At 43.9% G+C, this 22,657-nt stretch overlaps 1 pseudogene; it reads left to right on the forward strand.

The window, feature by feature from the left end:
• The first annotated feature begins 1,483 nt into the window (after positions 1-1,483).
• Positions 1,484-2,112, forward strand: LOC122735230 (annotated as a pseudogene).
• The last annotated feature ends 20,545 nt before the right edge of the window (positions 2,113-22,657 follow it).

Below are 22,657 nucleotides of genomic sequence, written 5' to 3' on the forward strand. Positions count from 1 at the left end.
CAGGGATATGGGACATTGATTGGGCTAGAGGGAAAAGACCACAGAAGGAGCTAAGGGGAAGTGGCATAGGAAATCTCTTTGTCTCCTGAGCAAAGGTTCTCTCTGTGACCACCCCCAAAGCTGGAAGAACTAGTGCCCCGCCTCCCACCCCTTAGGAGCCCAAGTGTCACTTGACATTATCAGGGAATTGTCAGCCTGATTTCTGAGAGAGTCCCAGGGCACACTGACCTCTCCCAGGGAGGCTCAAGGTGGAGTTGACAAAGCAGACCTGGCGGGGGGGCGGGGTGCAGCAGTGGCCAGGTGACCCCCTCTTTGGGACTCCTAAAGTATCCAGAGGATGGTGAAGGCCCCAACCAGGGAGAGGCATGGGAACACTCCCTGGCCCTTCCCCCACCCCAGAGTGGTGCTTCAGCTCCCTCTGACAGGATCCAGGGAAACCTGGACCTGGCCAGTCCAATCTACAAAGGCCCGCTTAAGTTTGGCAATCTTATCTGAAGTGCCTTATTTCTCCCTGTGCAGCTGAGTTCTGTTATATTGGGGTCAGCCACAGAGTCTAGGCCAGATCCCCCTGTGTATGACCGCTTCCTTCCCCTGACATCTTCATACAGGAGACGTTAGCCTGGAAGTCCCAGAGCATCACACAACATTCATTCTGTTTCATCCCACAAACATTTATTAGTTGGAAACTGAGTACACAATAAAATGCAGATGGGGAGAGTGGACAGAGGGCCCACTCAGGGGTCAGGGCGACAGGCACTCAAGTCCTGTCTATTGACTCTGTGGCCACGAGCAAGTTGTTTGACTCTCTGAGCCTCAGTTTCCTCCTCTGTAAACTAGGGATAATAATACCTTCGTTCCCTGCCTCATAGAGTTTTATGAGGCTCAAATGATATGTAGAAAATAAAGAGGGCTGATAACTTTAAATTACTTTATAAATGGCAGTTAACAATAAAAAACAAACACTAGATGTACCACAGTGGAGAGAAAGCTGGCTTTAGGGTCAGGAAGACCTGTGTTCAAGTCCCATCTTGGACACCTACCAGCTGTGTACCTGGATAGGTCTTACCTAACCTCTCAGTGCCCCCATAAACTCTCTAAGACTAGATGTTGCCAAGGAGGTATTGATCTACAGTGAGAGAGAGAGCATCTATACCAAAGAGCTCCCTACACCAAATAAACGACAAATCTGATAAAACAGACAAAACAAAATAAACAACTTGCTGCCCAAGCTCCTAGTGCACCTAGGTAATTTTCTATCAGCATGGGTCACAGCAGGATTGCCAGTGATGGATGGTGTGGGGGGGGAATGGGAGGGGCATGGAGTATTCCCGTTGGGAACTCATTGTACTAAAGGAATTACAAGGGTATATTGCCTCTCTCCAAAAATACGTAGGGCAATATTCAACTATGAAAAGAGAGAAGAGGATTGCAGTACATTGAGCTCCATAGAGACAGCGCCGGGGCAAGTAAGAGCCGGACAGGCACTGGGCTACTCTGTGTGACGCTGAGGGAAAGTCATCAAAAATGGGCAAAGGTGATCCTAAGAAGCTGAGAGGGAAAATGTCTTCATATGCCTTCTTTGTGCAAACCTGCCAAGAGGAACACAAGAAGAAGCACCCAGATGTTTCTGTGAACTCAGAATTTTCTTAAAAATGCTCAGAAAGGTGGAAGGCGATGTCTGCTAAAGAGAAAGGAAAATTTGAGTACATGACAAAAGCTGATAAGGTTCATTATGAAAGAGAAATGAAAACCTACATACCACCTAAAGGAGAAACAAATAAGAAGTTTAAGGATCCCAATGCACCGAAGAGGCCTCCTTCGGCATTTTTCTTGTTCTGTTCTGAGTATCGTCCAAAAATCAAAGGGGAGCATCCTGGTCTTTCTATTGGAGATGTGGCAAAAAAAAAAATGGGAGAAATGTGGAATAATACTGCTGCAGATGACAAGCAACCTTATGAAAAGAAGGCAGCTAAACTGAAGGAAAAATATGAAAAGGATATTGCTGCATACTGGGCTAAAGGAAAACCTGATGTGGGCAAAAAGGGAGGAGTTGTCAAGGCTGAGAAGAGCAGGAAAAAGAAGGAGGAGGAAGAAGATGAGGAAGATGAATAAATTGGCTCTAGAGCAGTTTTTTCTTGTCTATAAAGCATTTAACCCCCTGTACACAACTCACTCCTTTTATTAATTAAAAAAAAATTTTTTTTTGTAGGCAATGGGGGTTAAGTGACTTGCCCAGGGTCACACAGCTAGTAAGTGTGCTTTAACCACTGCGCCATCTAGCTGCCCCTCTCACTCCTTTTAAAGAAAAAAAAAATTGAAATGTAAGGCTGTGTAAGATTTGTTTTTAAACTGTATGGTGTGTTTTTTTGTATAGTTAACACACTACCGAATGTGTCTTTAGATATCCCTGTCCTTTAGTGGTGTTTTCAATAGCCACTAACCTTGCCTGGTACAGTATGGGGGTTGTAACTTGGCATGGAAATTTAAAGCAGGTTCTTGTTGGTGCACAGCACAAATTAGTTATATATGGGGATGTAGTTCATTTTCATCTTCAGTTGTCTTTGATGCAGCATATGAAATAATTGTCGTTCTGTTAATTGAATACCACTCTGTAATTGCAAATACAAAAAAGTTGCAGCTGTTTTGTTGACATTCCGAATGCTTCTAAGTAAATAAAATTTTTTATTAGTAAAAAAAGGAAAAAGAAAAGAGAGAAGAGGAAGAGGAATAAGGGAAGGGGAGAAGAGAAGTACGAAGAAGAAAGAGATGGATGAGAGGAGAGGAGAAGGGAGGGGAGGGGAGGAGAGGAGAGGGCAGAAGAGGGGAAGAGAGGAGAAGGAAGGGGAGGGGAGGAGAGGAGGAGAGGGAAGGGGAGGGGAGGAGAGGAGAGGAGCTACAATTTAGAAGGATTCCAAACCACTGATTTTTTTTATGTTTCAGAAATTGATGTCAAACTCACTGATCTATAGGTTTCAGATGCAGTGCTTGGTAAGAAGAGGTAGGGGTGTTTGATCTGGAGAAGAGGAGAATGGGGAGAAGAGCTTTATAAAAACAAAAAACATCTGAAGGGCTGTTCTATGGAAGAGAGACAAGGTTCATTTTGTGTGGCCACAGAGGGCAGATGTGGGAGCCAGGGGTGGAATCCGGAGAGGAGATGTGGCTAGTGGCCAGCTAGAAGATCAGTTTGGAAATCCAGCTCTCCTCCTTACCCCCATGGTCTGTCAGTCATTTAATCTTACTACACCTGGTCAATTGAGAGCTTGGGATTACATGGGCTCTAAGGTTCCTTGCCAACGCTCAAATTTTATGATCCTGTGTTCTCTTGGTTTTGTGATGTCTTCTTGGGTCACAAAGATAAACATGAATCAGACCCTGCTCTCAAGGAGTTTACAGTCTAATAGATGAACCCCCCCCCCCCACACACACACCAAAAAAAAAAAAAGAATAAGAATAAGACTGATACACATGTGAGATGGGTTAAGTCATTTCACTTCTGTTTGCTTCAGTTTCCTCTCTATAAAAGGAAGAGTTTACCTAGTTGGCCTCTACAATCCCTTTCAGTTCACAGGACTCTCCATCTCCCACCACCATGCCTTTGTCCTGGCTATCCCCCATGCCTGGAATGTACTCCCTACCTCTTAGAAACCTTAAGTTCCTTCAAGAACTCAATTCAAGTCCCACTTTTACAAGATAGACTTTAAACAACACTATCAGATCCACAAAGTGTAATCTCATATAATCGTTTTGACAGTCCTGTGAAGTAGCAGTAGTAGTAATAGTAGTAGTAGTAATTGTTATTCCCATTTTACAGATGAGTAAAGTGAGGCAGAATTTAAGCCACTTGTCCAGAGTCACACAGCTACTACTTTTTTTTTTTGGTGAGGCAATTGGGGTTAAGTGACTTTCCCAGGGTCATACAGCTAGTAAGTGTCAAGTGTCTGAGGCCGGATTTGAACTCAGGTCCTCCTGAATCCAGGGCTAGTGCTCTATCCACTGCGCCACCTAGCTGCCCCTACTACTAAATTTCTGAGCTGGATTTGAACTTAGGTCTTCTGGACTGCAAGTCTAGCTCTCTATTCACTGCTCTGGCTAGCTGCTCAAGAAGCATTCCATATATAGTATATCATTCGATCTTTATGATGACCTTGTGAGGAAAGTGCCATTATCTGCATTTTACAGATAAGAAAACTGAGGCTGGAAGAGATAATGGGACGTGCCTCCAAGTCTCCTGAGAAAACATAAACTGTAGTCTCTTCCATCGGCTAGTGCCAGGAAGTCTTATATAAACTCTTTCACACTAGGGGCATCCTGCTTAACTACCTTCAACTGTAGCACTGCTTCCCCTTCCTGGGGAAAAGGGCAGGGTAACTAGAGAGAAGTAAGACTAAGAGGAAGGGAAGGAGAGAGGGAGGAAAGGGGAAAGGAAGGAAGAAAGGGAGAGAGGAAGAAAGAGGAGAAAAAGAAGGAAGGGAGGGAAAATAGAAGGAAGGAAGGAAGGAAGGAAGGAAGGAAGGAAGGAAGGAAGGAAGGAAGGAAGGAAGGAAGGAAGGAAGGAAGGAAGGAAGGAAGGAAGGAAGGAAGGAGGGAAGAAAGGAGGGGAGAAGGGAAAGAGGGAAGGAGGGAGGGAAGGAGGAGAAGAGGGAAGGAGGGAAAGAGGGAGGGAAGGAAAGAGAAGAAAGGAAGAGGAGGTAAGGAAAGAAGTAAAGGAGGCAAGGGAAAGGGAGGATACAGAAAGGGAGGGGAGGGGAGGAGAGGAGGGGAACAAGGCAAGAACATCATAGCAATTCTTTAGCAAGGCAAATGCTGTGCCCTGAAGGGCCCATGACCCTCCAAAGCTAGCAGCGAGGGGCTGATGCTGAGATCGGGGTGGGAGAGAGCATGGAAGATACTGACCAGCCTGCCCCTTAGCCTGGCTGGTGGTTAGCTGTGGGAGTCGCTCCTCCTTCTTTAGTGCCATGAGCCGTCTGAACCTCAGGAAAGAGGTTGAAAGTATAGAGATAAAGGATAATCTCCAGTATAAACATGTCTCCTGGTTCCATGGCCCACATTCCCTCATTTGGATGGAGGGGATGAGATCAGGCAAGGAGGGGGAGGCCAGGGCAGGGGCAGAAAGGAACAGGATTGGGGAGTCACTTAAAAAGGTGAAAGGAGACCTGGAAATCTCATCATTCATATACCCGACAGTTCTGGGAATGGCCAAACATCAGGCAAAAGAAAAAAAAAATCTGGAGGAGGAAATTAGAAGAGTTCACAATTCTGTGGTGTTTTAAGCTTTGGAAAGGGCTGTGAGGTTGGAGGGGGCAATTATTATTCCCTTTTACAGATGAGCAAACTGAGGCTGAGGCTGAGGCAGTTTAAGTGAACTTGTCCATGACTGCATAGCTAGCAAGTATGGAATTTGAATGTAACACTGTCTCAACCAGGATTAATGGTGTAAATACATAGTCAATCATTGAGAGAGCTGGAATTTGAACCCAGGTCTCCTTACTTCAGGTTCAGAGCTCCCTTTACTATGTATCATGAAAAGGCTTCAGAGATACAGTGTTACATAATGAAAGGAACTTCAGCTTGGGAATTGTGTGACTTGAGTTCTACTCTCCAAATGGAGATTGACTGTGTGACCTTGATCTAGTCCTTTCCTCTCTCTATATCTTGGTTTCCTTCTATGCAAAATGAATATAGGTTTGGACTGATCTCTAAGGTCCTTTCTAGCTCAAACAGTGTGCTGTGGCATGTTCCAATATAGCTTCAACAGTCATTAGCTATATAACCACAGGGAATTCACTTAACCTTCTCAGCCTCAGTTTCCTCATCTGTAAGTGGAATAATAATTGCCCCTCCAACCTCACAACCTTTGCAAAGCTTAAAACACTATGGAAATGTGTATTATTCTTTTACTGTATATTCAAATATTCTTTTTGCCCACTCCTAAGTGAAGCCTTAGGTCTCTTCTAAACTGGATTCCGGGGTTTCTCCTGTTTCCTACATGGTTCCTCCAATACCATCAATGATTAAAACAACTTAGAGAGCATTAGTAGGTCATCTCTAAATCTGGTCTCATCTTGTCCAAAGGATCTCATGTCTAAAAAGGAAATGAGCCTCTATTGGCTTTGATCAGCCAACAGAGGTGGGTGCGGTGGGTGAAGGTTCCAAGGAGCAAGATGTTTAGAGTACAGGGAGCTCATGTTCACTTGTGACCAGGAGGGACTAGGTGGCCTCTCAGAACTTAGCACTCCTCTGTGTTGAGCTGTTAGGCAAGGCTAGTCCTCAGGCACCGGGGAACAGGCGCCAGAGGCTTGAAGGTCACAGGATCATATATCAAGAGATGGAAGGTAGGGGCAGCTAGGTGCTGCAGTGGATAAAGCATTGGCCCTGGATTCAGAAGGACCTGAGTTCAAATCTGGTCTCAGACACTTGACACTAGCTGTATGACCCTGGGTGAGTCACTTAACCCTCATTGCCCCGCAAATTAAAAAAAAAAAAGTTATGGTGAACTAGACATTTGGGGCAGCTAGGTGGTGCAGTGGATAGAGCACCGGCCCTGGAGTCAGGAGTACCTGAGTTCAAATCTGGCCTTAGACACTTAACACTTACTAGCTGTGTGACCCTGGGCAAGTCACTTAACCCCAATTGCCTCACCAAAAAAAAAAAAAAAAAAAGAGATGGAAGGTCCTTTCCTTAGAGGCCATCCATTTTGACAGAGCTAGAAACTGAGGGTCAGGAAGTGACTTTCCCAAGGTCACACAGGCAATAAGCCTGTTGGATTCTTGACCAGGAGGCCATGGGCTTCTGTCGATTGCACAGGGTCTGTGAACTTGGATGGGGAAAGGAAGTACATATTTCTTCTCACTGATCTAACTGGGGGCGACTAGGTGGAACACTGGATTGTGTGTAAGTCCAGGAGTCAGGAGGATCTGAGTTAAAATCTGGTCTCAGATACTTACTAGCTGTGTGACCCTGGGCAAGTCCCTTCACCCCGTCTGCTTTTTTCCTCATCTGTCAAATGAGAGGGGAAAGGAAATGGAAAAGCATTCCAGTATCTTTGCCAAGAAAACCCCAAATGGGGTCACAAGTAGTTAGACGTGACTGGAAGAAGACAACAACCTTTAAATGAAATTTGCATTTCCTTCCATTGTTAGTTTAAAACATGATTCTGAAAAGGGAGTCCCTAGGCTTCAGCAGTCTGCCAAAGGCAACCAGGGCACAAAAAAGTGAAGAATCCTTGGTCTACATTCCAATAGTCTGGATTCTCCAGCTCTGACGTTCCTGTCTTGCTCCTCTCCTCCCCTCTCCATTCCTATTCTCCCTTCCCCTCACCTCCTTTCTTTCTTTTCTTCCCTTTCCTTCTTGCCTTTTTCTTTCTTTTCTTTCATTTCTTTCCCTCCTTCCCTCCTTTCTTTCTCCCTCCTTTCTCTCCTTTCTCTCCTTTCTCTCCTTCCTTCCTTCCTTCCTTCCTTCCTTCCTTCCTTCCTTCCTTCCTTCCTTCCTTCCTTCCTTCCTTCCTTCCTTCCTTCCTTCCTTCCTTCTTTCCTCTCTCCCTCCCTCCATTCAGTATTTAATAAAAACTACTCTGTTCTTGGCAAACCACTCCAGTATCTTTACCAAGAAAACTCCATGAACATCATTGGCATGCACTAGGCAGTAGAAATGCAAAGACAAAAATAGCAAAACCAAGAGAGTCCTTGTTTTTAAGGACCCTACTTTCTAACAATTCTTTTAAAAAAGAATCCCCAAACGAAAAATGCTTCTTACCATTTCCCTAGCACATTGTCTCTTTGGGGATGATTTCCCATGATCCTCTTCCTTCCTACCATTTCCCATTTCCAGAGCCTCTTATAGCTAGCTCATAATTAGTTTTTCTTGCAACAAGGCCAAAGTTGGGAGAGCCAGCATTGTTTCCCACATCTATCTACTGGGGATGAAGTGACCAGCCCCAGGCCACGCAGCTAGTAAATGACCTGACTCTAAGGGTTTTCCCCTCCCTGTACCAACAGTATTTTTTGCTAGGATCCATGATTTCATTGGTGCACAGCATTCCCTCCATCAGTACAGACTATCACTTGCTCTGCCATTTACAGGCTTAGAGAGCTGCCTGGGACACTGAATGGTGAAATGATTTGATTAGGGTCTCACAGCCCAGTCTGTGTCAAAATCAGGTTTTGAACTCGAGTCTTTTGACTCTGGGGCTTTCTCTCTATCCAGTGCCCCATGGTGCCTCTAGATGGAACCATTGCCTGGCTAACATTTATACACTGCTATAGCACTGTGCAGCACAATTTGCAAAGAGGCAGGGAATCTTCTTTATGTGCTCCAGGAGCAGAAAATCTTAGCAAAAACTCTTCAGTGTGAACTTTAACCAATTTCCATGGAGTTTTCTGCATATCCAGAGACTTGGGCCCAGATACAAACTACTGCTCGGGTTATCTCCCTCATTAGATTGCAAGTTCCTTGAGGGCAGGGACTGGCTTTTACCTTTCTTTGTATCCCCATTGCTTAGCCCAGTGCCTGGCATAGAGTAGTTGCTTAATAAATGCTTGTTGATCGATAGATAGGATCATAGGCTTAGAGTTGGAAGGGGCTTTAGAATTCATCTGGGCCAAAAGCCTCATTTTCAGACAATGCCACCAAGGCTTAGTAAAGTCAAGTGACTTACCCAAGGTCACACAGAAGGAACAAAGCTGGGATTTGAAGTCTGCTTCTCTGATCCCAAATCTGGTGTTCTTTCTCTAGCACAGCGCCAGAAAACGAAGAATGACTGTGAGAGAGGGCAGCATTGTACAGTGGAGTCAGAGGGCTGGGTTCAAATCCCACTCCTGTAGCTCACTACCTTTGTGTTCTTGGACAAATCACTTAACCATGCTGGGCCTCAGTTTTCTTGTCTGTAAAATGGGGGCATCAAACTAGATGGCCATTGATGTTCTTTCCACCTCTTGAGCTGTCATCCCAACCTCTCTGGGCTTCAATTTCTTCATCTATGGAATGAAGGAACTAAATTAGATGACTTATTTTCTAGCTCTAGATTTATAGCCCTGATCCTTCCTGGGCCTCGGTGTCCTCCAAGGGCATTAGATTAGATGGTCTTTGAGATGCCTTCCAACTCTGGCTCCACGATCCCTTAAATTCTATGGGACACACGTACACACACAAACACACACACACACATGCAACAGATACACATATTTGTTGTTGTTCAGTCATTTTAGTCACATCTTACTCTTCATGACCCCATTTGGGGTTTTCTTGGCAGAGATACTAGAGCAGCTTCCCATTTCCTTCTCTAGTTTATTTTACAGATGAGGAAACTGAGGCAGGGTGAAGTGACTTACCCAGGGTCACACAGCTACTAAGTGCCTGAGGCCAGGTTTAACTTAGCTCTTCTTGCCTCTGGGCACAGCTCTCTCTCTCTCTCTCTCTCTCTCTCTCTCTCTCTCTCTTACTGTGGGACCTAGTTGCCATAGAGACATATGTTATGTATAATATGCTTATTTCCCCATAGATAACATATTATATGATATATATCATATACTATATGTAATATAACATATAATATGGAAGGGTAGACTAGATTCATAGTCACTAATATCCAGTTGTTTAAGGCTGGCTAACATGCTCCTTTGCACTATTTTGGTATTTTCTGTTACTAGAGCACAAGCTTTGCATAGGCAGGGATCAGGTCTTTTCCCTGGGAATAAGGTGGTATGAGGTAATGCAAAGAACAGAGAGCGAGGGAGAGAATAAGCATTTATCAATCACCTACTAAGTGTCATGCACATTATAATTATTATCTTATTTGATCCTCACAACAACACCCATGAGCAGGTACTATTATTACCCCCATTTTATAGTTGAGGCCAGTTAAGTGATTTACTCAGGATCAAACAACTAGTAAGTGTCTGAGGATGAATTTTAACTCAAGTCTTCCTGACTTCAGGTTCTGAACTGTATTCACTGTGCCACCTTATTGGCTTTAGAGTTGGGAGAACTGGGGGCAGCTAGGTGGTGCAGGAGGACCTGAGTTCAAATCTGGTCTCAGACACTTGGCACTTACTAGTTGTGTGACTTTGGGCAAGTCACTTAACCCTTGTTATCATACCCAAAAAAAAGAAAAGGAAAGGAAAAAATAGAATTGGGGGAACTGGCTTTTAAGCTTGCTTCTGCCACTCACTAGCTGTATGATCCTGGGCAAGTCACTTCCTTTTTTGGGACCTTTCTTCATATATGAAATGAAGGGGTTGGATAACCTCTAAGTCTGTGATCCCAGGATCCTTTCCAATGTCAGGTCAATGCCTAGACGGGGTCATTTTATTAGTGGAAGAGGAGAAAACACAGGCTTATTATTTCACTGGTTAGAGGGAGTACCAGAAGGTGGTTGCTCTTTTGGTACTGTGTGTATTTACAGCATTTGGAGACCAGACCTGTGGTTTCATTAATGAAGAGATAGCCCAATGATGAAACTCTTTCAACCAACAGAAATCCACAGCTTATTTGTTCCTTATAGGCTTAGAGAATTGCCCAGGGAGGACAAATGACATCATAGGTGATGTCTTGACTTGCATATGAATCGGATTTAAGTGAGGCAGAGTTGCACAAGGTCATTAGCTTCATTCACTCTTTTTTTTTGGGGGGGGGGGTGAGGTAATTGGGGTTAAGTGACTTGCCCAGGGTCACACAGCTAGTAAATGCTGTGTCTGAGGCCGGATTTGAACTCAGGTCCTCCTAATTCCAGGGCCGGTGCTCTATCCACTGCACCACCCAGCTGCCCCTCATTCACTCTTCCAGAGTCATTGAAATTCAGTGGCGGGGCAGCTAGGTGGTGTAGTGGATAGAGCACCGGCCCTGGAGTCAGGAGTACCTGAGTTCAAATCCGGCCTCAGACACTTAACACTTACTAGCTGTGTGACCCTGGGCAAGTCACTTAACCCCAATTGCCTCACTAAAAAAAAAAAAAAGAAAAAAAAAAAGAAATTCAGTGGCAGGACAAAGGTCTGGACAAATGGTGATGGCCTGGGACAAAGCGGATGACCTTGGAATCCTCCATGTTTGACCAAACTCTAAGGACTTCCACAGCACCTGCTTCAGCTGTCTTCATGGCCATTGGAACAAATGGTTCTCATCCACCCATTCCCCTGAGGGAAGTTTTCACATGCTTGGGGTGGACACTCCCCTAACTGGTTGATAGATTTCAGGCCTGTCAGTTCCTCTCAACCTGGTTTAAGTATCTGCCAAGAGAGTTTTTTGGGGGTGTGGCTCCTGAATATGCTAAAGTTCCTTGGAGTCCCAGGTGAGAGTTGAGTGTCAGGTGGACACCAAAGATGGATGAACACCCCTGAAAAGGGCTTCAGTAGCCTTTGCACCAGAGGTGCTAGTCCCTGAGCACTCCACATGCCCCAAGTTAAATGACTATAGTGTCCATGGTGCCTAGCTAGTATGTTTCAGAGTCAGTACTTGAACCCAAGAGTTCCTCTTTCCAAGGTCAGCTATGTATTCCACCATGTTGCCCCTCTCTGGACCTGTTGCAGGATAACGGTAGCCAACACTTATGTCGTTCTTAAGGACTTCACATTGCTTAACTCACATGGTTACCTTATTTGAATCTCACAACAACCCCCCACTGTAAGGTTTATAGGCATTATCCATTTTTATGCCTAAGTTCATTTTACTCATAAGGAAACTGAGGCTCAGAGCAATGGCAGTGACTTGCTTAGGGTCAAATTGCTAATGCCCATCAGAGGTGGTATCCATAGAACAGTGGCTCAAAGATTTAAGCCCAGGAATTACAGAACTCAAGGGATCATAGATTTAAAGTTCTTTTTGAGGAAACTGAGGCCAGGAGGGATGAGGCTCCTAAAGCCAGAGCTAGAAAAGACGTGGGAAGTCCTGCAACCTGACGCTAAGGCCAGCACTCTCTATCCACTAGGCCACTCTTCCTTCCAATGTAAACATGAGCTCAATGAGTTGATAGCAGAAACTCCCCTATAGACAAAGGTGAAGAATGCCAAAGGTAGAAGAGGCAGGTTGCCAGGCCCCATCCAGCCTCAACCTGCAGGCTTTCTGTCCCATCCTTCCTTGCTTGGGGACCATGACCGTGGCTCTGCAGGGCTGCCAGGTTTGGGGAGAAGCTGGCAGACTACCTCCCACGGCCGCCTGGCCCGCCAAGCAAGGGGCCATTAACCAGCCTGCTTTAGCGGCTATAAAATTAATTTCCTCCCTAATATATACAAGACTTTCTCCAGGAGAATTATGGCCTGGGCTGATCAAAGTCCGTAAGTGGTACTTATGCTATCAGTTTCAACCCCTTAATGCCCTCCTGTCAAAACAAAATCCCTCCGAAAGGCTTTGAGGAAAATCACATGAACATAATAGCTTTCAAAAAAATAGCCCTAAGTACTTGGTAACATATACAGACTGGACTATTAGAGCGGCCGGTGCAATTGTACTTATATTTTAATGTAAACATGCTTATATTAGCAAGAGGGAGAGAGAGTTGGGCTCAGAGGCCCGAAGACATGAGGGGGGAGGGAGGAGGGCATCAGTGGGAACGTTGCCCTGAGCCTGGGAAGGATGCCGCAACTGAGCCCGAAGCCTGATCATGGGGCTAGGGGCCAGGGAGGGAAATCTTGGGAGGGGGGGGGGAGGAAGAGAAGGAGTTCAGGAAGACTCCAGAGAAAGCCTTACCACTGGCAATGTGAACTATACATCTGGCTTTCACTTGGAATAAAACAAATGCCCCATTTTCTGTAGCATCCTAAGCAAAAAGCTAACTCAATTAATGAATTCTGTCTTCTCAACCATCCTGGTGAAGGAGATGAGGTTTTACACGAGAGGAAACTGAGGCACAGAGAATTTTGTGAAGGGGAATAGAAAACAACACAGCAACTCTGAATTCTCTTCAAAAGTTTCTCTGAATAAAATCATTCCACTTTCTATATGGAATAGGGATGGGGCGGTGTCACAAAGCAGAAAGGGCACAGAAGTTGACACTCCCCCCCCCCCCAGCCAATTGCTGGTCACGTGACCTCAAGAATGTAACTGTGTTTCTTTGAGACTCATATTTTCATCTATAAAATGAGAGGACTAGACTAGATTAGGCCGTCCTTAACGTGCGGTGTATGTGTGTGTGGGGGGGAATCCTTTTAGAACTGTGAAGCTATGGACCCCTTCTCAGAATCATATGTTATGTAAAAAATAAAATACTTAGTGTTAAAAAACTAATCATGTTGAAATAGTTTATCTATCTGTTCAGCTTTCCATCTATCTATTCCTTCAGCTATTTATCATCTGTCTCTCCACTCTTTCCTCTATCTGTTCATCCATATATCTATTCATCCATCCTTCCATCATCTATCCATCTACCCATCTACCTACCTACCTACTCATCCATCCATTGATGCATCAATCCACCCATCCACCCATCTATCTATCCACCCATCTATCTATCTATCTATCTATCTATCTATCTATCTATCTATCTATCTATCTATCTATCTATCTATCTATCCACCCATCTATCCACCCATCTATCTATCCATCTATCTATCCATCTATCTATCCATCTATCTATCCATCTATCTATCCATCTATCTACCCATCTATCTACCCATCTATCTACCCATCTATCTACCTATCTATCTACCCATCTATCTATCCATCTATCTATCTATCTACCCATCTATCTATCTATCTATCTATCTATCTATCTATCTATCTATCTATCTATCTATCTATCTATCTATCTATCTATCTATCTATCTATCTATCCATCTATCTATCTATCCATCTATCTATCTATCTATCTATCTATCCATCTATCTATCTATCCATCTATCTATCTATCTATGTAAAACAAGTTTGTGGAGCTCAGGTTAAGAATGCCTTGACTAGATGGTAACTTCCAGCTTTGACATTCCATGGTGAAAGCACCCTCCCATCCATGACATTCTTTGTTCTAAGGCCTCTCCCTGCTCTGACATTCTACAATCCTGGGACACTGTTACTTCATTAGGGACTTGGTCAAAGTCACAAGCAAGTTTTCTAACAGTCATGACTAGAATTAGGTCTCCCGACTGAATCCCCTACTCTTGTCCCTGGCAGCCATGAAGCAGAGAGTAGGTGCTAGCTATCAATATATCTGAGAATGACCTAGGGAAAATAATCCAGTTGTCAGCCCAGTCATCCTTGGTGCTGAACAACAATGGGCAGGTGCGTGAGATTTGTTTCCTGGAGCCCTGTGGACTTGATGGCATGGTTTTTGCAATGTCCTGTCTATTGCTTTCCATTCTCCACAAGCTGATACTAAGAAGTGCATCCTTGTTTGGGGGAGAGATCATCTTTCTGAGGGGGTGAACACAGATAAAAAAAGTGCAGGGTAATTGAACCTCTGTAAAGCAAAATGCAGGACTAGAGGAGAATGGTGCTTGGTGGTGCTTCCCTGCCATCCCCTACTAGTTATTGGCATGCTTTCATAGGTGGGATGTTTTTGTTTTATTTTTGCTCATGCAACGTAGGGAATCAGGGTTCTCACACAAAGTGATCATGAGAGGAGAAGTAGGATCAGATTTAACCTTAATACTTTAAGTATGTGGGGTTTGGATTTTCTTTATAATCTGTGGCTTCCTTTAAGATTCCTTGAATGTGTCACCTCCTGAAGGAAGGAAGAAAACACTTATTAGATGCCAGCATGTGCCAGGTACTACGTGTAACACCTTACAGAATCCTCACAGCAACCCTAAAGGGGAAGTGCTCTTACTGTTTCTATTTATAGCTGAGGAAGCTAGGAAGACATAAGTTAAGTGACCTACCTAGCATCACACAGTGTGTAAGAGTCTGAGGCTGGATTTGAACTCAGGTCCTCCTGAATCCAGGACCAGTGCTCTATCCACTGTGCCACCTAGCTGCCCCCTCCAAATTTTTAAATGGACTTTAACTCTTGAAACTACTTTGACTATATCTCTGTCTTTTATCTGTGTATAAGTCATAGGCACCTCCTATGTCCAGTAGAATGTAAGGTCTCTGAGGGCAGGAAAATTTTCATTTCTGTGTCTTTGGATTTCCAGTATCTAGCACAGTGCCTTGCCATAATACGCATTTAGTAAATGTTTAAAGCTAAAGTTGGACTCTTACCTATGACCAGGTTTCCTAGGGATAGAGCCAGAAGACTCTGGGAGAGCTTTCAATTCTTCTCAGAGACAGCGTCAGTATCAGCCATGTACGAAATCAATTAATCAGTAAACATTTATTTAGCACCGACTATGTGCCGGGCACTGTTTTAAGCAGTGGGAATGCAAGAAGAGGCAAAAGACAGTCTTTGCCCTCCAGGAGTTTACAATCTAATGAAGGAGACAACATGCAAATAAATCTTTGGAAATCAAGTTGCATATGGGATAAATGGAATAACTAAAAGAAGGAAAATTTGGAATGAAGAAGGGTTAGGGAAGGCTTCCTGTAGAAAATGAGATGGTAGTTGGAACTTAAAGGAAGCCAGAGAAGTCAGTAGTGAGATAGGAGAAGGTAGAATGATCCAGGGAAGAGAAATTGCCAGAGAATTCCTGGAGCCAAGAAACAGAAGGCTAGTTTGTGGAACAGCAAGGAGGCCAGCATCAATGGTTCAAAATTAGGTAAGAACTGCTATTTATTTCCTTCTTCCAGAGTTAAAAAACGACTCTCAAGTGTATATTCACATGATGACTTTAAAATGGGACTCAGTAACATAACTATTGTTTAAATAGTTGGGAGGCTGAGACATAAACCTCATTCGAATACAAAGCAGTTTGTGAGATTCTTGATGTGGAGTTTTATCTTTCACCTCAACTCTGCACTGTCCAAACAACTCTGTACATGTTGCTGGTAAAAGAGGCTAGTCATCTTGTCCATGTCCATCCTTGTTTTCTCTGATAAAGGTGCTCCATTTGTCATTTTCATCCATAAGATCCAGGACTTAAAGAACTTCTCTCCAAGCCTGAGTACATCTGCTTTGTAACTGATGTTAGGTCACCTATTCAGGAAGGGAAAAATAAAGTTAATAGGGCAGCTGGGGGCTCAGGCATAAAGTCTCTTAGTTGAATCCATTCTCTCCACCATCTTGTGCCCACAGATGCTGTAGTAGTAAATACAGATCTAGAGTTGAAAGGCATTTCAGATGCCCTGATTTTACAGATAAGGAAACTGAGGCCCAGGGAAATGGAAGTAAGGTATAGATGGTCAGACAGGTAGTAAATGAAATACAGTGTGGATCTGCTAGGGTTTCCTCATTCCAGGAAAAGGGAATTGGCAAAGGCACTAGCCAACGTTCCCTTCACTGTGCAAAGTGTAGCCCTCTTGGGCCAAGATTGAGTTCTGTCTGCTTGAGAGTGGGCAGCGCCATTTATTTCCCTCCACTTTGCTCCCTGCTCCCACATTGGGGAAAATTCCTTGCCCTGTGATAACCATGGTTCAGCCTCATATTTTCTCAATCCTGTTGACAGTTTAAAACCGATAGATTTATGAACTCTTAAGTAAAAGAAATATTTAAGGCATACCTGTTATTCTTATCTGGGAGAGCTAGAAAACTCCCATTTTGGGGGAAAATGTAACCCCTCATAAAGGAGATGAAATTAGCCAAAGCCCCTGATGGATGAGAGAAGGTAAAGTGACTACAGATCATTGAGATGAAGGGTAAGTATGTGTAAAACTCAGAGTGATAGAAACAGGAGGGATTTTGAGGAGACATTAGCTGCAGGCCACTGTTTTCTGACTGGTGCATATCTAAGTCCAATCAATCTTCAAGCACTACTGTGTTTTGGGGGGGAATAATAATGATAATGATAGTATTTATATCAAGGGTTAAGGCTGGAGAAATGTTGTGCATCTTATCTCATTTAATCTTTTTTGGGGGGTGGGGTGGGGCAATGAGGGTTAAGTGACTTGCCCAGGGTCACACAGCTAGTGTCAAGTGTCTGAGTCCAGATTTGAACTCAGGTCCTCCTGAATTCAGGGCTAGTGCTTTATCCACCACGCCATCTAGCTGCCCCCTCATCTGATCTTTACAAGAAATAATCCTATGGGGGTGGATACTATTTCATCCCCATTTTACTGATGAAAAAACTGAGGCTGAAGGTGGTTAAGTCATTTGTGCTGGGTCACCTAGCTAGTATGTATTTGAAGCATGATGTAAATCCTTCTTTCCCTGCAGTACTTTCCTTCAATTGGTCAATTCCTCCTAGAACATCAGCTACAAAGCAGATGTACTTAGGCTTGGAGACAAGTTCTTTAGGTCCTGGATCTTATGAACTGTGATGTTTAAAATCTAAATGTGGGGTCGCCTTAAATTAGAAGCTTTAGCACCAGGCATTAAGCATTTATTAAAGCATACTAGGTATTAGTAAAAGGAGAACATGTGGAGTTCAGAGAGTTAAGAAAAGGCCTATCTAGCCTAGAATTCCAGCCTGGTCTGGTTCTTCCTCAAGTCCTCCACCATGAGCTTGCTTCAACCACAAACTGCCACCACACCTCTGTTCCCCAATGAAAAGCGTGATCTTCAGTCTGTTCCAGTGGAAGCTTCCTGCGTGACTGGAAGAGGGGCGGTCCCCACACTCAGCTCCAAGCCAATTGGCCGGTCCATTGATTGACATGACATTGATTGACATGGTCTATGAATAGATATAACTTCCAGACCGCAGGCAGCTTCCAGATGCTAGTCACATGCTTTCCTTTTAGGGAGGCATAGCCCTGGTTCTCACAATGTCTTTCTCAGCAGGGGGTGGCACCCTGATTCTCACAGAATGAAAATGACAAATGAAGCACCTTCATCAGAGAAAACAAGGATGGACATGGACAAGATGATCAGTCCATTTTACCGGCAACATGTACAGGGAGTTGTTTGGACAGTGCAGAGTCGAGGTGAAAGGTCACTCATATTTATTCCTTCATTCCCCTCTAGACCCCACTGCTCATACTCTGGATTTCTTTCTCTATCATTCCCTCAGAGGGGTACCTTCCCTCCCACCCCTATTTCTCCTTAGGTAGCTAGGTGGTATGATGGATAAAGCTTTGTGCCTGGAGTCAGAAAGACAAATCCAGCCTCAGACACTTATTGGCTGTGTGACCCTGGGTAAGTCACTTTACCTCTGCCTTCCTCAGTTTCCTCATCTATAAAATGGAGCTAATAATAGCACCTGCTTCACAGGGTTGTTGTGATGATCACATGAGAAAATGTTTGTTAAGCACTTTCAAAGCTTTAAAGTGCTATAAAAGTGCTAGTTACGATGGTGATTATTACTATAAACCTAAAATCCCATGAGTACATTGTAAGCATGAGGAAATGGCCAGTTCAAAGGCACATCTTGAAGGAGATGGTGTATCATGGATGAGAAAAGGGATGATGGGTTTTTGAGGATCTCTGGGAATAGAGACTCCATTGTCTTCTTTGGCAGTCTATTCTAGCATTCATCCATTTAATCATTTGCAAGTTCTTCCTTAAACCCATCTAGAATCCTTCTTGTTGTAGGCTCTTGTTCTTACTCAGGCTTCAGTGGTCAGCTTCCGGAGCCAGCAGCATGATAGAGGGAGAGTACCTTGGACTGGGGATTCAGAAGATGGAGTTTCATATAATGGTTATCATCATCACCATCATTAGTGTCATCCTCATCATGAGGAGGAGGATGATATTGCCCTTGTCCTTTAGCTATAGGACTCATTCCTTATTTTTTGTTTGTTTGATTGTTTTTTTGCAGGGCAATGGGGTTTAAGTGACTTGACCAGGGTCACACAGCTAGTAAGTGTCTGAGGCTGGGTTTGAACTCAGGTCCTCCTGAATCCAAGGCTAGTGCCTTATCCATTGCGCCACCTAGCTGCCCCCGGACTCATTCCTTATTGACAGAGATGAAGGCCCTATCTTCTTTGAGAGGTGGGGCAGTGTTAGTGAGAGATGAGAGATCTCAAGCTTTCACTCATCTCTTTCAAGTTCCCCTTGGGGACTTTTCATGTGTTGAGTCATCTTTCTTAGGTAGAGTCAGCTGGGGGACCACTGTGTTCCATCTTCAAGAGAAAAGATGGAATAGGCTAACCCCAGTTCAGGTTGCTGAAAGAAAAACTCTGGGAAGACATGAGGAGTGGGCAGCCTCTATCTTCAGCTTGCTACTCTAGAGATTTTGGGGGAATTTCCCTTGGGTGAGATCAAAGACCTTCTCTTTAGCTCCCAATGGGAGAGCTTTTTCACTCTCTCTTTTCTGATATCTATCCTCCTCTCTCTATTTTCTCTGATTTCTGTTTTGCTACTGATTTGAATATTGAATTTGCTACTGATTTGAATATTGAATATTGAATTTGCTTTTTGCTCTCTGTGTCCATTGTGGAACTGGTATTAGGTGGGAAAGGGGTCAAGCCTTGAATATATAGCTTCAGGGGTCCTCTTTCCCCCTCAAATGACAAAATGAATAAACATTAGTTCAAAACAAATCATGTCCCCTAGATAAACAAGAGAGCAGATAGATATTCTAAGTCAGCACCCCCTCTTTCTGAGGACAGCAGAGTGGTCTCTGACCCTAACCTTCTGCTTCCCTTCCTGGTAGGATGGAAGTCTCCCATGGAGAAGAATGCACGGAGAAGAATCTAGTGATGTCTATTCTGCCTCCTAGAAGGAGTGAGCAAGAAATGGAATTCCTTGTGGGACTCCTCACTACACCACCAATAGAAAACAGGCTTTTAAAACTGAGGGCTTGAGTTAGGCAAATGGACTTTCATGTTGTGCTTTAGGGTTTTAATCTCATTTGATTTGTATGACAAAGCAAGTGCTATGATTATTATGTGTCCCCATTTTGTGGATAAGGAGAAATGAGACTGAAAAAAGATAAAGTGACTTATCCAGTATCTCCTAGCTAGTAAATATCAGAGGCATGATTTGAACCCATGTCCTCCTAACTCAAAGTTGCGCAACTTCCTCCATCATTTGCAGCCATTTCTTCTTCTTTTTTAATAGAATTTTATTTTCCAAAATATATGTAAAAACAAAAATTTAACATCAATTTTTTAAACACTTTGTGTTCCAACTTCTCTTCCCCCCCCTCCATTCGCACCTCCCACCCACAAGAACTCAAGCAATTCAAAATAAGTTATACATGAGTAGTCATGGAAAAATTCCCATATTAGCTAGTTGTGAGAGAAAACAGTCAAAAAACCCCAAAACATCAGATTAAGAAATTGTGAAAGAGGAAAAGAAAAAATAATTTCTTAGAGAGGTTTAGAGAGCTGTCTTAAGGACCCCAAACTGTGAGGCTCACTAGGAGACCTAGGAAAGAAAGGGGTCTAGAAAGAAAACTGCGTTCGGACCTGGGTTCAAATTCTACTCTGTCTTGTCCAAGTCATGTGATTTTGGATAAGTCATTAACCTTTCTCTAGAATTCAGTTTCCTCATAAATAAAACTGAAGGCTCGAGTAGGTAACCTCTGATTCCTTCTTCCTCTAAATCTATGATTTCATACACTAGCTATGTGACCTTGGGGAAGTAAGAGCCAGCCTGACCTAAGTAGGCAGATTATTGGGCTTGGAGGCAGGAAGACTTGAGTTCAAGTCTTTTCTCAGATCCTTACTAGCTGTGTGATTCTAGGCAAGTCACTGAACTCTTCTGTTTCTTAGTTTCCTTATCTGTAAAATGAGGGTTGGGGTAGATTCATTCACTTGTCTTCTAAGGTCCCTTTCTGCACTAAATTTATGATTCAATGAGGTTAAGGGTGGTTAGTTTAAAAAAATATCAGTTTCCTCATTGGTCGCATGAACTGGATGACATCTACAATCCTTTCTTGCTCTAAATTTAACTCATGGTTTGACATCGAGCACTTGGCCTTTATGGGTCTCAGTTTCCTCTCCTGTAAAATGAAAAGAGTTGGGCCAGGTAACCTCTAAGGGCCCTTCTAACTCTGCATGTGTGAAGCTATGACAGTCACTAAGTCTTCTATACATGTCCCCTAGGACCCCAAAGAGGGCTAGACTTGTCACAAGCATCCCATCCATGCCTGATTGATGGCTAGATCATGGGGGAATCCTCATGGGCAAGCCTGGCTCCAGCAAGAATGCCTGACTGGAGCCCTTCCCAGATTTCCAACCACATCCTGAGCCCAGCCCCTCGCGAGCAGCGCTTGCTGAGTTAGGAGACCAACCCTGCCAGGACTCCAAAGCGATTTCCACATAGCCGGGAAGCATATAACTCACATCCCCTCCGACATCCGTCGGCTTAGGGCCAGTAATCAATACCTACTGTGAACGTGTGAGAGGAGACGTTGCCCCCAGACACCCGAATGTAACGTGTGTCGACTGCAATGTGGTCCCCATTACCTTCACTCGACCGACATGAAAATTCTGTCAGCATTTCCATGGAGCTTCCAACCCTGGAGGTCAGCCCCTGCCCAACTGTCTTCATGTCCTGTCTTTGTTTCTTTGTGGGGAAAACCCTCTGTTTCCTGCTTTATGAGATGCCTGGTGACATGGATGCAAGTGTATGAGTCAAAGACTCATCCATCTGGGGCTGGATGGGGCCTCATCCTGAGGAGTCCTCTACCTTCAGCCCACTTTACATATATCAATCAGTCAATCAATCAACATAAATGGAAAGTTCTTTGCTTTTCATTAAAGCCTGCTCAAAGTCCTCTATAAATGTTAGTTATTTTTTATGGTTCTATTACATTATATTACATGACGTGACATGACATTATATTATATTAACTTATTTATCACCTACTATATTCCCAACACTGCTCTAGGCACTGGGAAGACAAATATTAAAAAGTGAGAAGGCCCCTGCTCTCAAAGAGTTAACATTCTTTTGGAGGAAGCTGTGCCAATTACATACAATGTCAAAACAGGGTAATATTGGCAGAGGGGGTGCATATGGTAATAGCAGACAGGAGACATGGTGGAGGGATGATCAGAAAAAGTCTCCTGTAGATGGGAACATTTGGGTGAACTTCAAAGTTAAATAAAGATTGGAAGAGGCAGAGGGGAGAATGGGGAGAATTCCAGCTATGGGGAGCAGCCTGGACAAAGTCACAGAGACAAGTGAGGGAGGAGAAAGAGTGCAGAGGCCCCTTTAGCTGCACTGGGTTAGAGAATGTAGGGAGAGGAGGGTGCATAGGAGCCGATGGAAAGAACCAGGCTTGGTCACTGGTTAACCAATGAGCCTTCTTGTCCTCCCATCCTGGGCATGAAGGAAGACAAAAAACAGATCAAATTCAGCCTGGTTTTTGTAGCAATTGGATTTCTTAGTAGATGCTTGTTGAAGGAATAAGGGATTAGTCATTTCATCAATTTTTTTTTAAAGGAAAACCATAAAATATTTCTGTAAGAGTAACTGAAAAATGGACAAGGTTTCGTACACAAGGGTAATGCTAGTTATAGACTCAGAGCAAAGATTTTAAAGTGGGGCTTTACCTAGGGCAGGGCAGCTGGGGTTATATCCAAGGATATCAGTATGTAGAAGGGCCTTCCTTACTGGTGTCCTCTGTCAAGGAGGAAGGAGAGGGCGATTGTAGGCTTCTGGCAGCTTGGTCACTTGAAGCTAAGGCCTAGAGCCTTGGGAAAATGCCGCTTCTCCAGAACAAGTGTGGTCATAGGAAGAGATGCACCACAGCTCCCAAGCACCTTGGAGAAGAAAGGGCAGGGGGTGGGCTCCAGGAATCACTCTCTAGCTTCA

The sequence above is a fragment of the Dromiciops gliroides genome, chromosome 1, assembly GCF_019393635.1.
Source record: "Dromiciops gliroides isolate mDroGli1 chromosome 1, mDroGli1.pri, whole genome shotgun sequence".
Lineage (NCBI taxonomy): Eukaryota > Metazoa > Chordata > Mammalia > Microbiotheria > Microbiotheriidae > Dromiciops > Dromiciops gliroides.